Raw genomic sequence first — 25,144 nt, 5'->3', positions numbered from 1 at the left:
TCAGCAAGGCTTTCCGAGCTGGTTTCTTGTGGCCCATAGCTCAAGAAGATGGCACACACTTGTTCAGCGATGCACGGGATGCCAACTCTTCGGGAATAAATGCCATATGCGTTCGACAGCCCTTCGGGCGATTCCGATCGCTTAGCCCTTTGCGGTTTGGGGTTTGGACATGGTCGACCCACTTAAAGGGGGGACCAAGAAAAAGAAATATCTCCTGGTGATGGTCGACAAATAAACCAAGTGGTTCCGAGGCAAAGCAGTGAGTTCCACCAAGGCCAAGCCAGTCATCAATTTTATATCTGGCATCGTGCGCCGTTATGGTGTCCCACATAACATAATAACCGACAATGGATCCAATTTAACCATGTAGGAGGTGATGGATTGGTGTGCAAATCTGGGCGTCAAGCTCGATTACGCCCCAGTTTACCATCCACAAACCAATGGCAGGTCAAACAAGCCAATGGGCTCATCATGAGTGGTATTAAACCATGTCTGGTACGCTCTCTTATAGAATCTAAATGTCATTGGGTGGAGGAACTCGATTTCGTACTATGGGGCTTGCATACCACCCTGAACCGTTCCACATGATACACACCATTTTTATGGTATACGAGCCGAAGTGGTCCTTCCATGTGATATCATCCACGACGCACCCCCGTGTGCGTATGTACGAGGAAAAGGAAGCCGAGCTAGACACACAAGGCCGATTTGGATTACCTAGAATGCGAGCGTGACATAGCTCGGGCTCGATCAGCATTTTACCAGTAGCAAGCTCGGTGCTATCAAAGCAGAGAAGTTCGGGCCAAGACATACAGTGCAGGCGAACTAGTGCTTCGCCTCCCAAAAAATAGAAGCATAAACTTTACCCACAAGGGGAAGGACCCTTCATAATCGACGCAGTTCTAACAAGAGGAGCTTATCATCTACGGAATCCAAGAGACAATCACCTGGAACCAAATGCATGGAACGCGGCTCGCCTTCGGTGTTTCTATGACTAAGACCAGCATCGTTCCCCATGTATTTCTTCCTTTCCCTTTCTCTTTCAAACATTTCTATTTCCTATTTCTTTATAGGATCTTCCTAGACTACCCCGAGGTGAGTTCGGCTTAATCGAACATTGTGTTCTTTCCGAATACTCGTGTAAATTCAAATATTCCAAGATAGCAGCGGGAGGCTTCGTAATGAAGCAATCAGATATGTTTAAACATACATGTCATGTATAAAGCTCGACTTAAAGTAAATTCGCACCATGGTATCCATCAATTGGGCTTAAGATCTTTGCAAAGCTGGGTTGCCTCGCTCATCTGTTCGGCTAGAGAGTAAAGGGAGCACCTGTGTGATTGATACGACCAGTTCGCCTGGACTCGTACCTCAGCCGGGTGAAGCCGAAAGCTTGCGTTCTTAATACACAACTTGGACGGCAGCGAACGAGGTCAATTTAATCGGCAGTACTCGCCATTGCACATCCGAATTAATCGGAAAACCATTCTAAACAACTATAGACTATGTAGCAACCCGAAAAAAGGAACCCATAAAGGAACTATTTGCTCCGGTAGATGTTTCTTGCGCTTCATCGAAATATCACATAATCCCCTCATACATGTTCGTACCATATGGCCGGGTTGCCTTGTTCCCGAAAATTGATTCCTACTATCATTGGGTATAAAATACGAAACACTCTCGTGTTCTGTAAAACACGGGAGGTAGAAGCCGATGGTCGGTTTATGACAAACATCCCACATTTGAAGGCAAGTGTCTCGGTACACAAAATATAAACATTACACATGGTTACACCCTTGGTTGATCAAGATCACCTATTATAGTATCCAAAGCACAGTCTTCCTGCGATAGACGGCCGGCTGGCATCACCTCGTCGTACACCATATGTAGAGGTATCTCTGCGCCATCAGGGCCTGCTAGACCAACTTCGTCCATGTGTTCAGGGTCAAGACGGGCGAAGCAGGTCTTCACCATGGCCCATGCTTCCTGAGCTCCTTTTCGGCAGGCTGAAATCTTCCACAGCTCGAAATGACTCCGGGCGCTTTTGAATAGTTCGGACAGTTCAGCCATCCCCTGTGGTGGAGTTTGGTCTGGCCATAAAGCTCGAGTCATATTCCGCATGGCTTTTTGAGACTCCTCATGAAAAAGCAGAAAATTCTTGTAGCATATTCTCCCCGAAGGAATGGGCTTCTGTCATGGGGTGCCCGGTCGAGAGACCTTTTCATGCAAAATGAACAATGGAAGTCTTTTAGTATACCGTCATCATATAGTGATTTATCAAACAAACAGGTCAGGGCTTTTTACTTAAAATATAAACTGCTCTTTAAATGTTGATTCTCTTCATTGCTATGTGCTAGTTGAGCTTTTAACGCTTCAATCTCTTTGGCCTGATTTCTCTTCTCCTCCTTGAGCAAGTTGTTTTCTTCGCGACATCTTTTTAATACATGATGACCGGCTTCAAGCTGGGATTCAGCGTACCTTTGAGAATAACGAGCTGAGTCTAGATCCCTCTGCATATGGTTTATGGATTCGCCTGCTATATCAAAAAATCCTCTGATGAGTAAATTGACTTATGCAATTCGCCACACCATCGACCAAATTACCCTTACCATGAGCTTCCCTAGTAAACTTCTTTACATCCTCAAGCTCTGCTCTACTGGCTTGAAGTTCGGTCTGCATTCATTGCATATATTTGGACAATTTATTATTTTCCTGCTTCAAAGCCTGGAAAAGCAAAATCAACGGTATTGGCGAGCCTTAACTCGACCATTCCGACCAAATTAAGGCTCGAGGGCTACTAGACCTAAATTTCACTTCAAATTACCAAAAGACCGATGAATACATGTAGTTGGGCTGACGTCTAGAAGGCTACTTCTTTGAGATTGTTCCGCGTAGTGCCAAGATAGGCATCAGTCGAATTTAGAGCATTAAACTGTTGCTTGGATAAGATAGGGTATCGTAGTGACTCTTTGCAATGACGATGATTCATGGCGCTCTCAATTTCAAATTTTGTAGCTGAAACGTCATCGAGAGGGCCAGATGCCGGGCAAGTGTTTGGAGCCCCCACGTTGGCCGAATATCGTGAGTTGGGCTGGCCTTCCAATACCTCGGCCATGTTTTCGAACGGGGAGGGTCGCGCTCGTTTTCTACGATTATTGGGAAAAGGATAGTAAATACACCAAAAAAGTTGTTGTTATTGCCTACCACCTCCTGTTTGGGAACTTGTTCCTCTGTCGACGTAACCCGGCTGGGGGGACACGGGATGTTGTTCAATGTGTGTTCCGATGATGTTTCAAAATAGTCCCGCAATGAGTAGCCACCTTCCGCTTGCTTGCCGAAGCTGGGAGGGACCTGGGGTTGTCACCCAGAAGGGCCACCACCTGTCCGTCAAGGCTCTTCTGATAAAATACCCCGTCCTCGAAGATAATGGAGATTTCTGGATCTTTGTGAAATCGAGGGTCTTAGTCCTGAGCATAGTTCTCGAGCTGCGGAGCGGGGCATCTCACTATTTCGATCCAACGCCTCCAATCCTACAAGCAAAGGATCAAGGGGCTTACGTTATCGGTAATATGATTAAACAAGATAACTACATATGTGTCCGTTGATACGTCTCCAATGTATCTACTTTTCCAAACTCTTTTTCCCTTGTTTTGGACTCTAATTTGCATGATTTGAATGAAACTAACCCGGACTGACGCTGTTTTCAGCAGAACTGCCATGGTATTATTTTTGTGCAGAAATAAAAGTTCTCAGAATGACCTGGAAACTTACGAGGATTTTTTATGGAATATATAAAAAATATCAGAGAAAGAATCAACTGAAGATACGCTGCCAGTGGGCCACGAGCCCTGCAGGCGCGCCCCCCTAGGGCGCGCCTAGCAGGCTCATGGGGCCCACGTGGATCCTCCGACTTCATCTCCAACTCCATATAACCTCTCTCGCCCAGAAAAAAATAGGAGAGAAGAGTTCATCGCGTTTCACGATACGGAGCTGCCGCCACCGCGTGTTCTTTGTGGGAAGGGCAGATCTGGAGTCCATTCTAGGCTCCAGAGAGGGGAAATCGACGCCGTCGTCATCATCAACCATCCTCCATCGCCAATTCCATGATGCTCTCCATCGTTCGTGAGAAATCTTATCGTAGGCTTGCTGGACGGTGATGGGTTGGATAAGATCTATCATGTTATCGAGTTAGTTTTGATGGGGTTTGATCCCTAGTATCCACTATGTTCTAAGATTGATGTTGCTACTACTTTGCTATGCTTAATGCTTGTCACTAGGGCCCGAGTTCTATGATTTCAGATCTGAACCTATTATGTTTTCATCAATATATGTGTGTTCTTGATCCTATCTTGCAAGTTGTACTCACCTACTATGTGTTATGACCCGACAACCCCATGTATACACCATGTGCTAATGCTTTGTTCCGGTTCTCTATTGAAAGGAGACATTAATATCCCTTAGTTTCCATTAGAACCCCGCTGCCACGGGAGGGTAGGACAAATGATGTCATGCAAGTTCTTTTCATAAGCATGTATGACTAAATACGGAATACATGCCTACATTACATTGACGAACTGGAGCTAGTTACATATCACCCTATGTTATAACTGTTACATGATGAATGCCATCCGACACAATTATCCATCACCGATCCAATGCCTACGAGCTTTTCCAATACTGGTCCTTGCTAAGTTACTTTACCGCTACTGCTGTCACACTTGCTATACAAATTACTAATGCTACTATGACTGCCCCTACCGTTACTATCATACTACTTTGCTACTTAAACTTTGCTGCAGATACTAAGTATTTCAGGTGTGGTTGAATTGACAACTCAACTGTTAATACTCGAGAGTATTCTTTGGCTCCCCTTGTGTCGAATCAATAAATTGGGGTAGAATAATCTACCATCGAAAACCGTTGCCAGGGAGCATAGCTATATTCTCTGAGTCACTTGGGATTTATATCTGTTGATCACTATGAGGAATCCGAGAGATCCAAAAAATAAAGTCTTGCCCTCAACTACGAGGACACGTAAGGAACTGCCATCAAGCTCTGCACCTGATTCACCTTCTGTTATGAGTAAATTTGCGACACCACCACCTACTAGTAATTCTGATATGTCGCATGTGCTTGATGATGCTACTTCTGCTATCCATGATGCTTATGATGATGCTTGGCTTGATAATGATATGCCACTGGGTGAATTTCTTGATGCACAAATTTCTAGAGTTATGCTACTTGTTGAGCTTTTGTTGGTTTTCCCTTGAAGAGGAAAGGGTGATGCAGCAAAGTAGAGATAAGTATTTACCTTAGTTTGAGAACCAAGGTATCAATCCAGTAGGAGTATCAAGATGAGGCACCAAGGCACCTGCGCAAGAACAAACAAACTTGCACCCAATGCGATAAAGGGGTTGTCAATCCCTTTACGATTCCTTGCAAGGTGAGATCCCATAGTGATAATAGGTAAATATAAATCAATAAATAAAAGTGAAGCAAGGTATTTTTGGTATTTTTGTATGTAGATCTGAATATATAATGTGTAAAATAGACCCGGGGGCCATAGTGTTCACTAGAGGCTTCTCTCATAATAGCAAGTATTACGGTGGGTGAACGAATTACTGTCGAGCAATTGATAGAATCGCGCAAAGTCATGACGATATCTAAGGCAATGATCATACATATAGGCATCACGTCCGAGACAAGTAGACCGATACTTTCTGCATCTACTACTATTACTCCACACATCGACCGCTATCCAACATGCATCTAGTGTATTAAGTTCATAACAAACAGAGTAACGCCTTAAGCAAGATGACATGATGTAGAGGGATAAATTCATGCAATATGATATAAACCCCATCTTTTTACCCTTGATGGAAATAACATGATGCATGCCTCGCTACCCCTTGTGTCACTAGGTGAGGACACCGCACAGTATGAACCCAAACAAAACCCATTGCAAGAATTATAGATCAAGTTGGCCAAACGAAACCCATAACTCGAAGAGAATTACAAGGATACGAAATCATGCATACAAGAAATCAGAGGAGAATCAAATAATATTCATAGATAATCTGATCATAAATCCACAATTCATCGGTTCTGGACAAACACACCGCAAAAGAAAGTTACATCGGATAGGTCTCCATGAATATCATGGAGAACTTTGTAGTGAAGATCCAAGAGAGAGAAGAAGCCATCCAGCTACTAGCTATGGACCCCGAAGGTCTATGGTGAAGTACTCACGCATCATCGGAGAGGCAATGGTGTTGATGAAGAAGCCCTCCGTGTCCGAATCACCCTCCGGCAGGGAACAAGAACGGTCCCCAGATGGGATCTCGCGGAAACAGAAGCTTGCGGCGGCGGAAATGTATTTTCGTTGCTCCCACTGTTGGTTTGAGGATTTTAGGGAATTTATAGACGAAAGAGGTAGGGCAAAGGAGGCACGGGGGGGGGGGGCAACGAGCCTGCTAGGTGCGCCCCCGTGATACGTCTCTAACGTATCTATAATCTTTTATGGTTCCATGCTATTATCTTGTCAAACTTTGGATGTTTTGTATGCCTTTTATATCTTTTTTGGGACTAACATATTAACTCAGTGCCAAGTGCCAGTTCCTGTTTTTTACCCTTTTCAGAGGAGAATATTAAACGGAGTCCAAACGGAATAAAACGTCCGAAAAGATTTTTTCCGGAACAGAAGATACGCAGGGAGCTTGAGAACCAAGGCAGAGGGCACTAAGGGAGGCCACAAGCCCACTAGCCGCGGCCTGGGGGTCCCGCACCTAGCAGGCTTGTGGGCCCCCTGTGGCTCCTCTACCCTACTTCTTCCGCCTATAAATCCCCGAAAAAATCTAAAACCACGGGAGAGAGCCACGAAAATACTTTTCCGACGCCGCAAGCTTCTGTCTCCGCAAGATCCCATCTGGGGCACGTTCTAGTGCCCTGCCGGAGGGGGGATTTGGACACGGAGGGCTTCTTCATCAACACCATTGCCTCTCCGATGATTTGTAAGTAGTTCACCATAGACCTTCGGGTCCATAGCTAGTAGCCAGATGGCTTGTTCTCTCTCTTGGATCTTCAATACAAAGTTCTCCATGATCTTCATGGAGATCTATCTCATGTAATCTTCTTTTGCTGTGTGTTTGTCGAGATCCGATGAATTGTGGATTTACTATCAGATTATCTATGAATCTTATTTGAGTTTCTTCTGATCTCATATATGCATGATTTCGTATCCTTGTAATTCTCTATGAGTTGTGTGGTTTTGTTTGGCCAACTTGATCAATGATTCTTGCAATGGGAGAAGTGCTTGGTTTTGGGTTCATACCATGCGGTGACCTCACCCAGTGATAGAAGGGGTAGCGAGGCACGCATCATGTTGTTGCCATCAAGGGTAAAAAGATGGGGTTTATATCTATTGCATGAATTTATCCCTCTACATAATGTCATCTTTCTTAAGGCGTTACTCTGTTTGTCATGAACTCAATACACTAGATGCATGCTGGATAGCGGTCGATGTGTGGAGTAATAGTAGTTGATGCAGAAAGTATCGGTCTACTTGTCTCGGACGTGATGCCTATATGTATGATCATTGCCTTAGATATGGTCATGACTTTGCGCGGTTCTATCAATTGCTCGAGAGTAATTCGTTCACCCACCGTAATATTTGCTATCTTGAGAGAAGCCTCTAGTGAACACTATGTCCCACGGGTCTACTTCGCATCATATTTTCAGCCCTACACTTTTACTTTGTTGCACTTTCCGCCTTCAGATCTCACCTTGCAATCAATCTTGAAGGGATTGACAACCCCTTTGTAGCGTTGGGTGCAAGTTTGCTGTTTTTGTGCAGGTACGGTGGAGACTTGGCTTGATACTCCTACTGGATTGATACCTTGGTTCTCAAACTGAGGGAAATACTTACTGCTACTATGCTGCACCACCCTTTCCTCTTCAAGGGGAAAAACCAACGCAAGCTCAAGGGGTAGCAAGAAGAATTTCTTGCGCCGTTGCCGGGGAGCATCAAGTGAAGCTTAGCAAACTAACCGTCGCAATCTCATCTCTTGCATTTAGTTTTTTAACTCTCGTTTTCCTCTCCCCCACTTCTGAAAAAAAATTACAAAAATATTTTCCTTTTTCGTTCGCCCTTTTCTTTCGCTTGCTTTCTGTTTTCTCGTGTGCTTGTCTGCTTGCTGAAGTCACCATGACTGAAAACACCAAACTTTGTGACTTCTTGAATACTAATAATAATGATTTTATTAGTACTCCGATTGCTCCCGCCACTAGTGCGGAATCATATGAAATCAATGCTGTTTTGCTGAATCTTGTTATGAAAGAGCAATTCTCCAGCCTTCCTAGTGAAGATGCCGCATCCCATCTTAATACCTTGATTGAGTTATGAGATATGCAAAAGAAGAAAGATGTGGATAATGATGTGATTAAATTGAAGCTATTTCCGTTCTCATTGCGAGATCGAGCAAAAACTTGGTTTTCATCTTTGCCCAAAAATAGTATTGATTCTTAGAACAAGTGCAAACATGCTTATATATCCAAGTATTTTCCACCAGCTAAGAGTATCTCTCTCCGTAATGATATCATGAATTTTAAGCAACTAGATCATGAACATGTTGCACAATCTTGGGAGAGAATGAAATTGATGATTAGAAATTGTCCCGCTCATGGCTTGAGTCTTTGGATGATTATACAAATCTTCTATGTTGGTTTGAATTTTGCTTCTAGAAATATCTTTGACTCCACCTTCGGTGGAAATTTCATGGAAATCATATTAGGAGAAGCCACAAAACTCCTAGACAATATCATGACAAACTATTCTCACTGGCATACTGAAACGTCACCTACTAGTAAAAAAGTACATGCTATAGAAGAAATTAATTCGTTGAGTGCTAAGATGGATGAGTTAATGAAATTGTTTGCTAGTAAAGGTGCTCCTTTAGATCCAAATGATATGCCCTTGTCTTCCTTGATTGAGAGTAGCAATGAGAGCTTGGATGTTAATTTTGTTGGTAGGAATAATTTTGGCAACAATGCTTTTAGAGGAAACTATATTCCTAGGCCTTTTCCTAGTAATCCCTCTAATAACTTTGGCAACTCCTACAACAATGCTCATGGAAATTACAATAAATTACCCTCTGATCTAGAGAGTAATATTAAAGAGTTTATCAACTCGCAAAAGATTTTCAATGCGTCCATAGAAGAAAAACTACTAAAAATTGATGATTTGGCTAGGAGCATTGATAGAATGTTTCTTGATATTGATGCTTTGAAAGTTAGATGTGCTCCTCCCAAGATCAATATGGATGAAACTTTGAAAGCTATGAGTGTTTCCATGAATGAGAGTATAGAAAGAACCGCCCAAATTCATGCTAGACATGAATGGCTTAAAAAGGCGTGTTCTCGTGATAAGAATAACGAAGATCTTAAAAAGCTTGGTGTGACTCCCATTGAAACCTTGTTTTCTAGTGTGAAACCTAATGATGATGGGGCTGGATATGAATCCACCTTGGTTGAAAAATGCCCCAATGATTCAGAGTCTATCTATCTTGATCTTAAAAGCATTGAAAGTGGAGTAGAGGATATCAAAACTTTGAGTAGTAATGAAACTACTACTTTGGATTTCAAGGAATTCAATTATGATAGTTGCTCTTTGATTGAATGTATTTCCTTGATGCAATCCATGCTAAACTCTCCACACGCTTATAGCCAAAACAAGGCCTTTACCGATCATATCGTCGACGCTATGATGAAATATCTTGAAGAGAAAATTGAATTGGAAGTTTCTATTCCTAGAAAACTTCATGATGAGTGGGAACCTGATCAAAAACTATGAATGTAATGCTTTGTGTGATTTGTTTGCTAGTGTTTCCGCGATTCCAAAGTATTTATGTGATGATCTAGGCTTCAATGAGATTGATGAGTGCTCTCTTAGTTTGCATCTTGCGGATTCTACTGTTAAGAAACCTATGGGAAGGAACAATGAAGTTCTTATTATTGCAAATAGGAACTATGTACCCATAGATTTCATTGTGCTTGACATTGATTGCAATCCTACATGTCCTATCATTCTCGGTAGACCTTTCCTAAGGACTATTGGTGCTGTCATCGATATGAAGAAAGGGAATATTAGATTTCACTTTCCATTAAAGAAGGGCATGGAACATTTTCCTAGAAATAAAATAAGATTGTCTTATGAATCCATGATGTGGGATACTTATGGTTTGAGTACCAAATACGACGATACGTGATTCTATCGCCTTATGCCTAGCTAAGGGCATTAAACAATAGCGCTTGTTGGGAGGCAACCCAATGAATTTATCTTTGCTTTTTGCTTTCTGTTTTGTTGCGTCCACACCATCATAATTATGTTATGATTGTGTCTTTTGTGTTTCTTTTTGTGTTTGAGCTAAGTAAAACCTTTATGACTAGTTTGGTGACGGTTGTTTGATCATGCTGGAAAAAGATAGAAACTTTTTGCTCACTAAATTATTTTTCATTTTTATCCAGAAAGAGATTTTGAGTTGATTCTTTTTGATGCTGGTTGATATGCCAATTTCCCAAGTTGTCGTAATTGTTAAGAACTTTTGAGATACCAGAAATATAAGAAGTATACAGATTGCTACAGACTAGTTTGTTTTTGACAGATTCTATTTTTGTTGTGTTGATTGCTTATTTTGATGAAACAATGGATAGTATCGGGGGTACTAGCCATGAAAAGTGAGAATACAGTAATCTAACACTAATATAAATAGAAATCAAGTTTGCTACAGTACCTAAACTGGTGGTAGTTTGTTTTCTTGTGCTAATGATATCACGAGTTTCTGTTTAAGTTTTGTGTTGTGAAGTTTTCAAGTTTTGGGTGATGTTCTCATGGACAAAGGGATAAAGAGTGGAAACATCTCAAGCTTGGGGATGCCCAAGGCATCCCAAGCCAAATTCAAGGACATAAAAAAGCCTAAGCTTGGGGATGTCTGCTGGTGCAACAAAAGACCTTCCAACGGCGCCAGAAACAAGCGTGCTGACGGAGACTATTCTTGTCTTGATACTCCTCAGCAACGGCACCAGGAATCCTTCTGCTACGGCTACACGTTTAGGGACTTCCTTGGGAAATATGAAAAGTATTCCCCCATGGCCTTGGAGCCTTGCGTTGGTGTTCCCTCGAAGCGGAAAGGGTGATGTAGCACAGCGGTGGTAAGTATTTCCCTCAGTTTTGAGAACCAAGGTATCGAACCAGTGAAGCAATATCACAAGTACCTGCACAAACACAAAGAGCTTGCACCCAACGCTATGAAGGGGTTGTCAATCCCTTATAGATTGTTTTCCAAGTGAGAACTGAAAGCAACAAAGTAACAAAGCAAAGTAAAAGCGAAGGTGGAAACGATAGGTGTGAATAGACCCGGGGGGCCGTAGTATTCACTAGTGGCTTCTCTCATGAAAGCAAGTAGACGCTGGGTGAACGAATTACTGTCGAGCAATTGATAGAACCGCACAAAGTCGTGATGTCATCTATGGCAATGATTATATCTATAGGCATCACGTCCAAAACAAGTAAACCGATACTTTCTGCATCTACTACTATTACTCCACACGTCGACCGCTATCCAGCATGCATCTAGTGTATTAAGTCCAAAAGAACAGAGTAACGCCTTAAGCAAGATGACATGATGTATATGGACAATCTCATATCTACGATAAAAGCCCATCTTGTTACCCTTGATGGCAACAACACGATGCGTGCCTTGCTTCCCCTTCTATCACTGCGAAAGGTCACCACACGGTATGAACCCAAAACCAAGCACTTCTCCCATTGCAAGAATCATAGATCTAGTTGGCCAAACAAAACCCAAGACTCGGAGAGACTTACAAGGATATCAAATCATGCATATAAGAAATCAGCAAAGACTCAAATATATATCATAGGTAATCTGATCACAAATCCAGAATTCATCGGATCTCCACAAACACACCGCCAAAGAGGACTACATCGGATAGATATCCATGAAGATCATGGAGAACTTTGTATTGAAGATCCAAGAGAGAGAAGAAGCCATGTAGCTACTAACTACGGATCTGTAGGTCTGAAGTGAACTACTCACGAGTCATTGGAGGGGCGATGATGTTGATGAAGAAGCCCTCCAACTCCAAAGTCCCCTCCGGCAGGGCACCGGGAAGGGTCTCCAGATGAGATCTCGCGGAAACGGAAGCTTGCGTCGGCGAAAAAGTCTTTTCGTGGATGCCCTGATTTTTTCTGGATTTTTAGGGAATTTATAGGCCAAAGACCTAGGGAAGGGGAGCGCTAGGGGGGCCACAAGCTTGGTTGCCGTGGCCTCCCCCTTGGCCGCGGCAACAGGGCTTGTGGCCCCCTGTAGGCCCACTTTCTTCGCCTTCAAGCCTCCCGATCTTCTTCCGTTCTGGAAAAATTTATTTCGGGGATTTTATTCCGTTTTGGACTCCGTTCCAAAATCATATCTGAAAAGAGTCAAAAACATAGAAAAACAGGAACTGGCACTTGGCACTGAGTTAATAAGTTAGTCCAAAAAAAGATATAAAAGGTAAACAAAACATCCAAAGTTGACAAGATAACAGCGTGAAACCATCAAAAATTATAGATACGTTTGAGACGTATCAAGCATCCCCAAGCTTAACTCCTGCTCGTCCTCGAGTAGGGAAGTGATAAAGAATGAATTTTTGATGCTTTCATGCTACGTAGCATAGATGTCCTTTGTAACCCCTCTTATGTGACGTGAATGTACAGATCCATTAGATTCAAAACAATAGTTTGCTATTGACGTGTAAACAACAATAATTCAAGCAAACTAGCAAGGTAATCATGAACTTTCAAAATAACAAGGCCAAAAGAAAGTTGTCCCTACAAAATCATATAGTCTGGATATGCTCTATCATCGTTGCACAACGAATTTAAATAATGAAAAACCCCGGTATTGGCCAAGTAATTGTTTTCACACCTTTACTTTCTCAAACTTTTTCAACTCTCATGCAATACATGAGTGTGAGCCATGGTTTTAGCACTATAAGTGGTGTGGAGTGTAGTGGAGGTTGCAAGACAGACAAGGAGAAGATGGTCACATTGACTAGGCATATCAATGAGCTATGGAGATGCTCATCAATAGATATCAACGTGAATGAGTAGGGAATGCCATACAAATGATGCACTAGAGGTAAGAGTATGCGAAAGCTCTTAAAGAAAACAAGTGGGTGTGCATCCAACTTGCTTGATCACGAAGACCTAAGGCAAATTTGAGGAAGCCTATCATTGGAATATACAAGCCAAGTTATATAATGAAAATTTCCCACTAACTATATGGTGGTGACAAAACGAGAGACTCTCAATCATGAAGATCATGGTGCTTAATATGCACAAGTGTGGAAAGGTGGTAGCACTGTCCCTTCTCTCTTTTTCTCTCATTTTTTTGGATGGGCTCTTTGGCCTCTTTTTTTTTGTGGGCATCTTCGGCCTCTTTTAATTCCTCACATGGGACAATGCTCCATCAATGATGATCATCACACTTACATCTCAAAACTTAGAGCAACGATGACTCTATACGAAATGCCTTCGGTAGTGTATCGTGACAATGATCTAGCATGGCATAGACATTAATGGAAACATCATGCTAGCTATCTTACGATCATGCAATGGCAATGTAGACATGGTGGCACATGTCATGGTGGTAGTTCCATGGCAATATATCTCGGAATGACTTTGAAAAAGCTAGTAGGTAGGTATGGTGGCTGTTTTGAGGGAGGCTAATGGTGGGTTTTGTGCACCGGCGAAAGTTGCACGGCACTAAAGAAGATAGTGATAGTGGAAGGTGAAAGTGCATCTAAACCACGGAGAAAACATTAGTCATGAAGAACTCATATACTTGTTGCAAAAGTTTTAGTAGTAATCGAAACAAAGCATTCAACGCATAGTCCTAGGGGAAGGGTTGGTAGGTATAAACAATCGCGCGATCCCGACCGCCACTCAAAGGATGACAATCAATAGACTAATCATGCTCAGACTTCATCACATAGCGGTTCACCATACGCGCATGCTACGGGAATCACTAACTTCAACACAAGTATTTCTAGATCCACAACACCTTACTAATATAACTTCAATATTACCATAACCACAACTCAAAACTAGTTGAGACGAATCAAACTTCTCTAACTATTCAATGCACATGAAGGTGGAAGTTTTCGTATCCCTTTGGATAACTACCCCTTTTGAGACTACTTTCATAGCATAGATCAACTACCAAGCCACGCACCGCCGTGCTCTAAAAGATATAAGTGAAGCACTTAGAGCAAAAAGAAACTATCTCAAAAGATATAAGTGAAGCACATGTGAGCTGAATTGTCTACCGAGGGATATAAGTGAAGCTCGACAAAATCATGATGAGTGCATGTCTCTCTCTCTATAGGTGTGCAGCAAGGACCATTGTGACACAACAAAAATAAAGGACTCCTACGATACAAGACGCTCCAAGCAAAACACATAACATGTGGTGAATAAAAATATAGCCCCAAGTAACGTTACCGATGGATTGAAGACGAAAGAGAGGATGCCTTCCCGGGGCATCCCCAAGCTTAGGCTTTTACGGCATCCTTGAATCATCTTGGGGTGCCTTGGGCATCCCCAAGCTTGAGCTCTTTCCACTCTTTATCTTTTGTCCATAAGAACTTCACCCAAAACTTGAAAACTGCACAACACGAAACTTAAACAGAAACTCGTGATAACATTAGTATAACAAAGCAAACCATCACTTCCTTAGGTACTATAGAAAACTTAAATTCTACTTATGTTGATGTTGGGTTACTGTATTTTCAATCTTCCATGGCTAATACCCCCCGATACTATCCATAGTTTCATCAAAATAAGCAACCAACACAACAAAAACAAAATCTGTTAACAGCAGACCAGTCTGTAGCAATCTGTATACTTCGTATACTTCTGGTACTTCAAAAATTCTGAAAAATTACGATAGTCTGAAGAATTCGCATAGAAATCAGCAGCAAAAAGAATCAACTCAAAAGCTCATACAGAAAATAATGAAAATTATTTTTGTGAGCAGAAAATTTCTGTCTTTTCCAGGATGACCAAACGATCATCCCCAACACTAATTATAACGGTTTTGCTTGGCACAAACGCAAAAAGAAACACAAAAAACACAATCATAAAAGAATTACGAAAGTGTGGAAAACACAAAACAGAAATAAAAAGGATAGATTCGTTGGGTTGCCTCCCAACAAGCGCTATTGTTTAACACCCTTAGCTAGGCATAAGGTGATGGAATCACGTATAGTCATCTTTGGTGCTCAAACCATAAGTAGTGTGATCATTTATCACCTTAAGATCTTCATCTTTATTGGAAGACTCACCACTAGCTTTAGGAACAAAAACATACTTGACGGTCTTTTTGAGAGTGAGATTTCAAGTATTTTGCACAGCGAAAAAAGCGGAACCCAAGTTGGTTATGGCATCCTCTAGTTTGCCAATTCTAGAGGAATCATTAACTATAGGTTCCTTCTCCCTTAAATTTTTCAAAACATTTCCCACCTTGGATCCGTACTAAGTAATTTGATTGTGGATCTTTCTATCCAAACCCTCAATAAGTTCAATTGTGGCAATTTTGTTTTCAATAGCGTCAAGCCTTTGCATCACGTGTTCCAAGGTTAAGGTAGTTCCATTAACCATGAGCGGGGGTGAGCATACCAAATTCATGATAGCTCCATAGGAGTCAACAGTATGTCTCCCCAAAAAATTCCCTCCTACGATGGTATCAAGAATATACCTATTCCAAGGAGAGATTCCAACATAAAAACTGCGAAGAAGGACGGTAGTGGATTGCTTACGAGTGGATCTACTTTGAGCATTGCAAATCCTGTACCAAGCGTCCTTTAAATTTTCTTCCTCATTCTGCCTGAAATTGAGAATTTCGTTCTCAGGGGTATCGTTTGGAGTAGTGGGTCTAGTCATTGATGGACTATCCCACACAAGAACGAGCAGGAAGAAAGCGAGTGAAGCGGGCGAAAGAGAACGGCAATGGAAGATAGCAGAAAGGCAAAAGGCAAAGGAAAACGACAAAGGAGAAAGGAAAATGAAAACAGCAAATGTGAAGTGGGGAAGAGGAAAACAAGAGGCAACTAGCAAAAAAGTAAATGCAAGAGATGAGTTTGTGAGACCTACTTGGGTAGATCTCTCGTTCCCCGGCAACGGCGCCAGAATACTTCTGCTGGTGCAACAAAAGACCTTCCAACGGCGCCAGAAACAAGCGTGCTGACGGGAGAGTATTCTTGTCTTGATACTCCTAAGCAACGGCACTAGGAATCCTTCTGCTACGGCTACGTCTTTAGGGACTTCCTTGGAAAATATGCAAAGGATTCCCCCGTGGCCTTGGATCCTTGCGTTGGTGTTCCCTCGAAGCGGAAAGGGTGATGTAGCACAGCGGCGGTAAGTATTTCCCTCAGTTTTGAGAACCAAGGTATCGAACCACTGAAGGAAAATCACAAGTACCTGCACAAACACAAAGAGCTTGCACCCAACGCTATGAAGGGGTTGTCAATCCCTTATAGATTGTTTGCCAAGTGAGAACTGAAAGCAACAAAGTAACAAAGCTAAGTAAAAGCGAAGGTGGAAACGATAGGTGTGAATAGACCCGGGGTCCGTAGTATTCACTAGTGGCTTCTCTCATGAAAGCAAGTAGACGGTGGGTGTCGTGGGTATAAGTCTGACAGTAGAAAGGGGGTAGGATAACGGAGCATGATCTATCAAGATGCACATGGGTGACACGGTAGTTTTAGCGAGTTCAGGCCTCTCACAGTGGAGATAACAACCCTACGTCTCATGCTCCGGAGAGGCTTTGTTTTATCTGTCATGGACATGAGTTACATGGTATAGAGAGAGCCAGAGCTCCAGGGAAGGAATGAGCCCCAAGGAGGAGAAGAAGATCCCCCTGAGCTATGTGGAGGGGGGTGACTTATATAGAGTGTGCCACCACCTCACCTCTTATGTTACAAGATGGGGCATTGATGCCATAATGTCAACCTACTACAGTTGTCTTGCCGACTGTTGGTATTTGCATGACCGAGTGAGTCATACGACCGAGTGGATGACTGTCATCCGAGTGGATGGAATGTACTTGTCTGAGTGGATCCGTACTAAGTGGATTAGATGTTGTCATGATCTAGTAGGAATTTCCCTTGTAGTCCTTTAAACTAATAATGAGGTGTCCTTGGGTAGGACGTATTGGTCAGACCTATGACCCTACCCTAGGGCTATATCCCCGTCATTAGCCCCAGAATGGACCAGGGTCCGAGTGGTGAAGGTGTCGATGTAAATCTTGTAGCAGCAGACCGAACTTGAACGTGCTTCAGGGCCTTGCAAAATTATGCGTTGATTGAAGTCTTCATCATTCGCCCTGATCGATTCCGCTGAGTAGTACGTCCGAGTGAATTTAAGAATTGAAGTAGATCAGAGTGACCAACAGGATCTTGAGACTCTGACTGACTGCTGGTAGTCGGTTGGAATCTGTTGAATCTGTTGCACTTGGATGTTGTTTGTGGACCTGACCAAGCAGAATGTTTCTTTTTTGTTTTTCTCTTCTAGTGGGGGCACGCTAAGTGCACCCACTGGGTGTAGTACCCGAGCCTCTGTCGGACTAGATGAGTCCGGCAGAGGGTTTAAGTCATCCAATGCTCGTCATGTTGAATGTTTGTTGTATCTGCATTATATGATTGCTAGATCAAAGTCAAGTCTCTAAGAGTTGGTTTTAACTTAGGCGATACGGGGTCGCAGCTAAGTTCCGAGTGTGAAGCGTGTCCGTACTCGGAGTTGTTTTAACTTAGGCGATACAGAGTCGCAACTAAGCCTCCGAGTGCGGAGCAAGTCCGCACTCAGAGTTGTTCTTAACTTAGGCGATACGGAGTCGCATCTAAGTCCTCAAGTGTGGAGCATGTCCACACTCGGAGTTGTTTTTAACTTAGGCGATACAGAGTCGCAGCTAAGTCCCCGAGTGTGGAGCATGTCCGCACTCGGAGTTGTTTTTTAACTTAGGCGATAAGGAGTCGCAGCTAAGCCCCCGAGTGTGGAGCATGTCCGCACTCGGAGTTGTTTTTAACTTAGGTGATACAGAGTGCAGCGAAGTCCCCGAGTGTGGAGCATGTCCGCAGTCGGAGTTATTTTTAACTTAGGCGATACGGAGTCGCAGCTAAGCCCCCGAGTGTGGAGCGTGTCTGTACTCGGAGTTGTTTTTAACTTAGGCGATACGGAGTCGCAGCTAAGTCCCCGAGTGTGGAGCATGTCCGCACTCGGAGTTGTTTTTAACTTAGGCGATACGAGTCGCAGCTAAGCCCCGAGTGTGGAGCATGTCCGCACTCGGAGTTGTTTTTAACTTAGGCGATACGGAGTCGCAACTAAGTCCCCGAGTGTGGAGCATGTCCGCACTCAGAGTTGTTTTTAACTTAGGCGATACGGAGTCGCGGCTAAGCCCCAGAGTGTGGAGCATGTCCGCACTCAGAGTTGTTTTTAACTTAGGCGATACAGATTCACACCTAAGTTCCCGAGTGTGGAGCATGTCCGCAGTCGGAGTTGTTTTTAACTTAGGCGATACGGAGTCGCGGCTAAGCCCCCGAGTGTGGAGCATGTCCGCACTCAGAGTTGTTTTTAACTTAGGCGATACAGAGTCGCGGCTAAGCCCCCGAGTGTGGAGCACGTCCGCACTCAGAGTTGTTTTTAACTTAGGCGATACAGAGTCGCAGCTAAGTTCCCGAGTGTGGAGCGTGTTCATACTCGAAGTAGTTTTAACTTAGGCGACACGGAGTCGCAGCTAAGCTGAGCGGTGGCGCGCGGGGCAGCCGAATGATGAAGACATGCCACACGCAGTGGCGATGCGCATGGCATCCGAGTGAGGTAGACGATTCTGGCTGAGTGGCAACGCGTGGGGCGGCCAAGTGATGTATGTCGAGGAGGCGTCCGACCCACTGACGGCCCATGGGGCGGCCGTGTCCACTACGTCATTGAAGGGGCTTCCGAACACGTGAAAATGCATGAATGATCGTTGCAGCGATTGAGCCTGAGCAGCAACGAGGACGGCGCAAGGATGCGTCGAGTAACCTGTGTATGAAAAATAGCACAAGCCAGCATAAAAAATTATCAAAGTAATATGATCTTTTCTGAAATAGTTCGTGTAAATTGCACCCATAGACACCCGCTGGGTGTGCCACGTGATTGCTGGTTCGGAACCAGCAAGAGTCTAAAAGAGTGAAGGATCCGGCTGAAATCGTTTGAGTACTGGACCCAAACAAAGCGGAAGTGAAGTGTTCCCACATAAAAATAAACAAACGAGTGCAGAGGTACACTCAGTGGCGTGGACTCCGAGTGAATTTCATGTGCGACTTCCTCGACACTCGGTAATGATTATTTAATAGAATGCAGTCTGTGAAAAAATGACTTAGCTGCCTGACGACGCGCGGGGCGGTCGAGCGAAGTAGACACGTCCGGCTGAGTGGCGACGTGTTGGGCGGTCAAGCGATGAAGACGCGTCTAGCTGAGTGGCGACACACGGGGCGGCCGAGTGACGACGCGCAGAGCAACCAGGTGACAAAGGAGCCTCCAGCCGAGTGACGACACGCGAAGCTGCCGAGTGGCGAAAGAGCGTCCAATCGAGTGGCAGCACGCGGAGCTGCCGAGTGACGAAAAAGCGTCCAATCGAGTGGCGGCGCGCGGAGCCGAGTGAGGGACGGCGCGCAGGGCGGCCGAGTGATGATGAGACATCCGACTAAGGGGCGGCGCGCGGGGCGACCGAGTGCTCACGACGCGTCCGACTGCGTGACGGCATGCAGGGCGGCCGAGTGATGACGACGCGTCCGACGGAGTGATGACGCGTGGGGCGGCCGAGTGCGGATGATGCGTGTCCGACTGAGCGACAGTGCGCAGAGCGGCCGAGTGACGACGACGCGTCCGACCGAGCGACAGCATGTAGGGCGACCGAGTCAGTGCATGTTGGTCATCTGTATGCAAAATTCATCTGAAATAATTTCTTGCATGGTGTAGAGGAAAAAATGGCCATGTCCAGCAGCCAGCGACCGGGAAAGAAACCGTTGCCCGCGTGGAGGCATGGCCCTTCCTGGCTTTTGCGCTGACTCCTCCATGCAGGTAATCAAGTAGTGGCTCCCACGTCTAGGGCATTGAAGGAGTTGCCTCACGTCTTGAACTGCATGCAAGACGCGTTAGTGGAAATGGCCGGTCTGGCCATGCATGTAATTCGAAATTAAAACGTGGATAGACACGTCTTGAACTGCATGCAAGAGGCGTTAGTGGAAACGACCGGTCTGGCCATGCATGTAATTCGAAATTAAAACATGGAGTAGACACGTCTTGAACTGCATGCAAGAGGCGTTATTGGAAACGGCCGGTCTGGCCATGCATGTAATTCGAAATTAAAACATGGAAGTTACTGAATGCATGCGTCCTGAGAGCTCAGTCGTAGAAGAGACGACTGGTCTGACCGGAATCAGTCGGCAGCTGAATGGTGCCGACGAGGTGGACGAGCGGCTGGCCGTAGCCCAAGCAGGACGACGCAACCAATGGCGAGGCCAACACGAGCACTGGTAGCCGCGTTTTACTGCTCGACGAGCTGGAGCGGCCCACCGGTCAAAGCGGCGCTTCGACGCCCGTGGAGCCAGGCCGAGCGTAGACAGCCAGTCGTCGTGCATTGTCTCCTGAGGGACCTGGACGAGCTTTAGCAGCCGTACGTGTGTGAGCCTTCGGCGAAGGCTTTGCAGATGAAGCCGAAGGTGACAACAATGAAGCGGACGACGCCGGCGGTCGCGTGTGATGACGATGAGGCGGAGGACGCTGGTGGTCGCGCGTGACGACCATGATCGGGACGATGCCGGTGGCCGCACACGATGACCGAGGCGGAGGACGCCGGTGGCCGCGCACGACAACGATGAGGCTGTGTATGTCGGTGGCTGCGCACGACGACCATAAGGCGAAGGACGCCGGTGGCCGCGCATGACAACCATGAGGCGGACGAAGCCGGTGGTTGAAGGAATAACCGTATGCATCATGGCTCGATAGACACCATGCCCCATGGTGGGCGCCAACTGTCGTGGGTATAAGTCTGACAGTAGAAAGGGGGTAGGATAACGGAGCATGATCTATCAAGATGCACATGGGTGACTCGGTGGTTTTAGCGAGTTCAGGCCTCTCACAGTGGAGATAACAACCCTACGTCTCGTGCTCCGGAGAGGCTTTGTTTTATCTGTCATGGACATGAGTTACATGGTATAGAGAGAGCCAGAGCTCCAGGGAAGGAATGAGCCCCAAGGAGGAGAAGAAGATCCCCCTTAGCTATATGGAGGGGGTGGCTTATATAGAGTGCGCCACCTCCTCACCTCTTATGTTACAAGATGGGGCATTGATGCCATAATGTCAACCCACTACAGATGTCTTGCCGACTGTTGGTATTTGCATGACCGAGTGAGTCATACGGCCGAGTGGATGACTGTCATCCGAGTGGATGGAATGTACTTGTCTGAGTGGATCCGTACTGAGTGGATTAGATGTTGTCATGATCCAGTAGGAATTTCCCTTGTAGTCCTTTAAACTAATAATGAGGTGTCCTTGGGTAGGACGTATTGGTCAGACCTATGACCCTACCCTAGGGCTATATCCCCGTCAGTGGGTGAACGAATTACTGTCGAGCAATTGATAGAACCGCGCAAAGTCATGACGTCATCTATGGCAATGATTATATATATAGGCATCACGTCCAAAAAAAGTAGACTGATACTTTCTACATCAACTACTATTACTCCACACGTCGACCGCTATCCAACATGCATCTAGTGTATTAATTCCAAAAGAACAGAGTAGGGCCTTAAGCAAGATGACATGATGTAGATGGACAATCTCATATCTACTATAAAAGCCCATCTTGTTACCCTTGATGGCAACAACACGATGCGTGCCTTGCTGCCCCTTCTGTCACTGGGAAAGGTCACCACACGGTATGAACCCAAAACCAAGCACTTCTCCCATTGCTAGAATCATAGATCTAGTTGGCCAAACAAAACCCAAGACTCGGAGCAACTTACAAGGATATCAAATCATGCATATAAGAAATCAGCAAAGACACAAATATATATCATAGATAATCTGATCACAAACCCACAATTCATCGGATCTCGACAAACACACCGCCAAAGAGGATTACATCGGATAGATCTCCATGAAGATCATGGAGAACTTTGTATTGAAGATCCAAGAGAGAGAAGAAGCCATCTAGCTATTAACTACGGACCCGTAGGTCTGAAGTGAACTACTCACCAGTCATTGGAGGGGCGATGATGTTGATGAAGAAGCCCTCCAACTCCAAAGTCCCCTCCGGCAGGGCACCGGGAAGGGTCTCCATATGAGATCTCGCGAAAACGGAAGCTTGCGGCGGCGAAAAAGTCTTTTCGTGGATGCCGTGATTTTTCTGGATTTTTAGGGAATTTATAGGGCAAAGACCTAGGGCAGGGGAGCGCCAGTGGGGCCACAAGCTTGATTATCGCGGCCTCCCCCCTGGCCGCGGCAACAGGGCTTGTGCCCCCTTGTGGGCCCACTTGCTTGGCCCTCAAGCCTCCCGATCTTCTTCCATTCTGGAAAAAATTATTTCGGGGATTTTATTCCGTTTGGACTCCGTTCCAAAATAAGATCTGAAAAGAGTCAAAAACACACACAAAATAGGAACTGGCACTTGGCACTGAGTTAACAAGTTAGTCCCAAAAAACATATAAAAGGTAATCAAAACATCCAAAGTTGACAAGATAACAGCGTGAAACCATCAAAAATTATAGATACGTTTGCGACGTATCAATGCCTCGGGAAGGCATCCCCTCTTTCGTCTTCAATCCATCGGTAACATTACTTGGAGCTATATTTTTAGTCAACACATGATATGTGTTTTGCTTGGAGCGTCGTTTATTATAGGAGTCTTTTCTTTTTGTTGTGTCACAATCATCCTTGCTGCACACCTTTTGAGAGAGACATGCACTCGTCGTGAATTTTCTAGAATACTCATTGAGCTTCGCTTTTATCTTTTGAGTTAGGCAATTTAGCTCACATGTGCTTCACTTATATCTTTTGAGCTAGATAACTTTGCTCCAAGTGCTTCACTTAGATCTTTTAGAGCATGGCGGTGTCATATTTTGGAGAAATAAGAACTCTCGATCTTCACTTATATGTTTTTGAGAGTGCTCTCTTTGAGTAACTTGGTAGTTGGCTTGTGCTATGAAAGTAGTCCTAAAGATGATAGGCGTCCAAAGAGGATACAATAAAACTTCCATATTCTTTTGCATTGATTAGAAAGATAAGTTTGATTCCTCTCAATTGGTTTTGAGACATGGATTTGGTAATATTAAGAGTCATGTTAGTAGGGTGTTGTGAATCTAGAAATACTTGTGTTGAAGTTAGTAATTCCCGTAACATGCACGTATGGTGATCCACTATGTTAGGAAGTCAAAGCATGATTAATTTATTGATTGCCATCCTTTGTGTTGCGGTCGGGATCGCGCGATGGTCAAAACCTACCAAGCCTTCCCCTAGGACTATGCGTTTAGCACTTTGTTTCGATTACTAATAAAAACTTTCGCAATAAGTATGTGAGTTCTTCATGACTAATGTGAGTCCACGGTATAGATGCACTTTCACCTTCCACCATTGATAGCCTCTCTAGTGCCGTGCAACTTTCGCCGTACACAAAACCACCATAGACCTTCCTCAAAACAGCCACCATACCTACCTATCATGGCCTTTTCATAGCCATTCCGAGATATATTGCCATGCAACTCCCACCGTTCCGTCTCATGACTTGTGCCGTCACTTACATATTGCCATTGTATGATCGTAAGATAGCTAGCGAGATGTTTCAACGTCATACACCAAGCTAGATCATTGCACATCCCGATACACTGCCAGAGGCATTTCCTATAGAGTCATCATCGTTCTAAGCATTGAGCTGTGAGTAAATGAAAGTGTGATGATCGTCATTATTAGAGCATTGTCCCATGTGAGGAAAAAAAAAGAGAGGCCAAAGCTGCCCACAAAAAGAGAGAGAGAGATATGGAAAGAGGCCAAAGAGCCCAAACAAAAAAAAGAGAGAGAAAAAGAGAGAAGGGACAATGCTACTATCTTTTTCCACACTTGTGCTTCATAATAGCACCATGTTCTTCTTGATTGAGAGTCTCTTGTTTTGTCACCACCATATACTAGTGGGAACCTTCATTATGTAACTTGGCTTGTATATTCCAATGATGGGCTTCCTCGAAATATCCCTAGGTCTTTGTGAGGAAGCAAGTTGGATGCACACCCACTAGTTCTCCTTTTGAGCTTTCACATACTTATAGCTCTAAGTGCATCCATTGCATGGTAATCCCTCCTCTTTCACATTGATATCTATTGATGGGCATCTCCATAGCCCTTTGATATGCCGAGTCGATGTGACCATCTCCTCCTTTTTTGTCTCACAACCTCCACCACACTCTATTCCAACTATAGTGCTATATCCATGGCTCACGCTCATGTATTTCGTGAGAGTTGAAAAAGGTTTGAGAAAGTAAGAGTGCGAAAAGAATTACTTGGCCAATACCGGGGTTGTGCATGATTTAAATTCGTTGTGTGGGGATGATGGAGCATAGCCAGACTATATGATTTTGTAGGGATAATTTTCTTTGGCCTTGTTGTTTCGAAAGTTCATGATTACCTTGCTAGTTTGCTTGAAGTATTATGGTTTTCATGTCAATGGAAAACTATTGTTTTGAATCTTACGGGTCTGAACATTCATGTCACATGAAAGAAGTTACAAAGGACAAATATGCTAGGTAGCATTCCACATCAAAAATTCAGTCTTTATCACTTCCCTACTCGAGGACGAGCAGGAGTTAAGCTTGGGGATGCTTGATACATCTCCAACGTATCTATAATTGTTGATGGTTCCATGATATTATCTTGCCAAACTTTGGATGTTTTGTATGCCTTTTATATATTTTTTGGGACTAACCTATTAACTCAGTGCCAAGTGCGAGTTCCTGTTTTTTCCTTATTTTTGACCCTTTTCAGAGGAGAATATTAAACGGAGTC

Source organism: Hordeum vulgare, chromosome 4H (assembly GCF_904849725.1).
Source record: "Hordeum vulgare subsp. vulgare chromosome 4H, MorexV3_pseudomolecules_assembly, whole genome shotgun sequence".
Taxonomy (NCBI): domain Eukaryota; kingdom Viridiplantae; phylum Streptophyta; class Magnoliopsida; order Poales; family Poaceae; genus Hordeum; species Hordeum vulgare.
Note: the sequence above shows the minus strand (reverse complement) of the source record.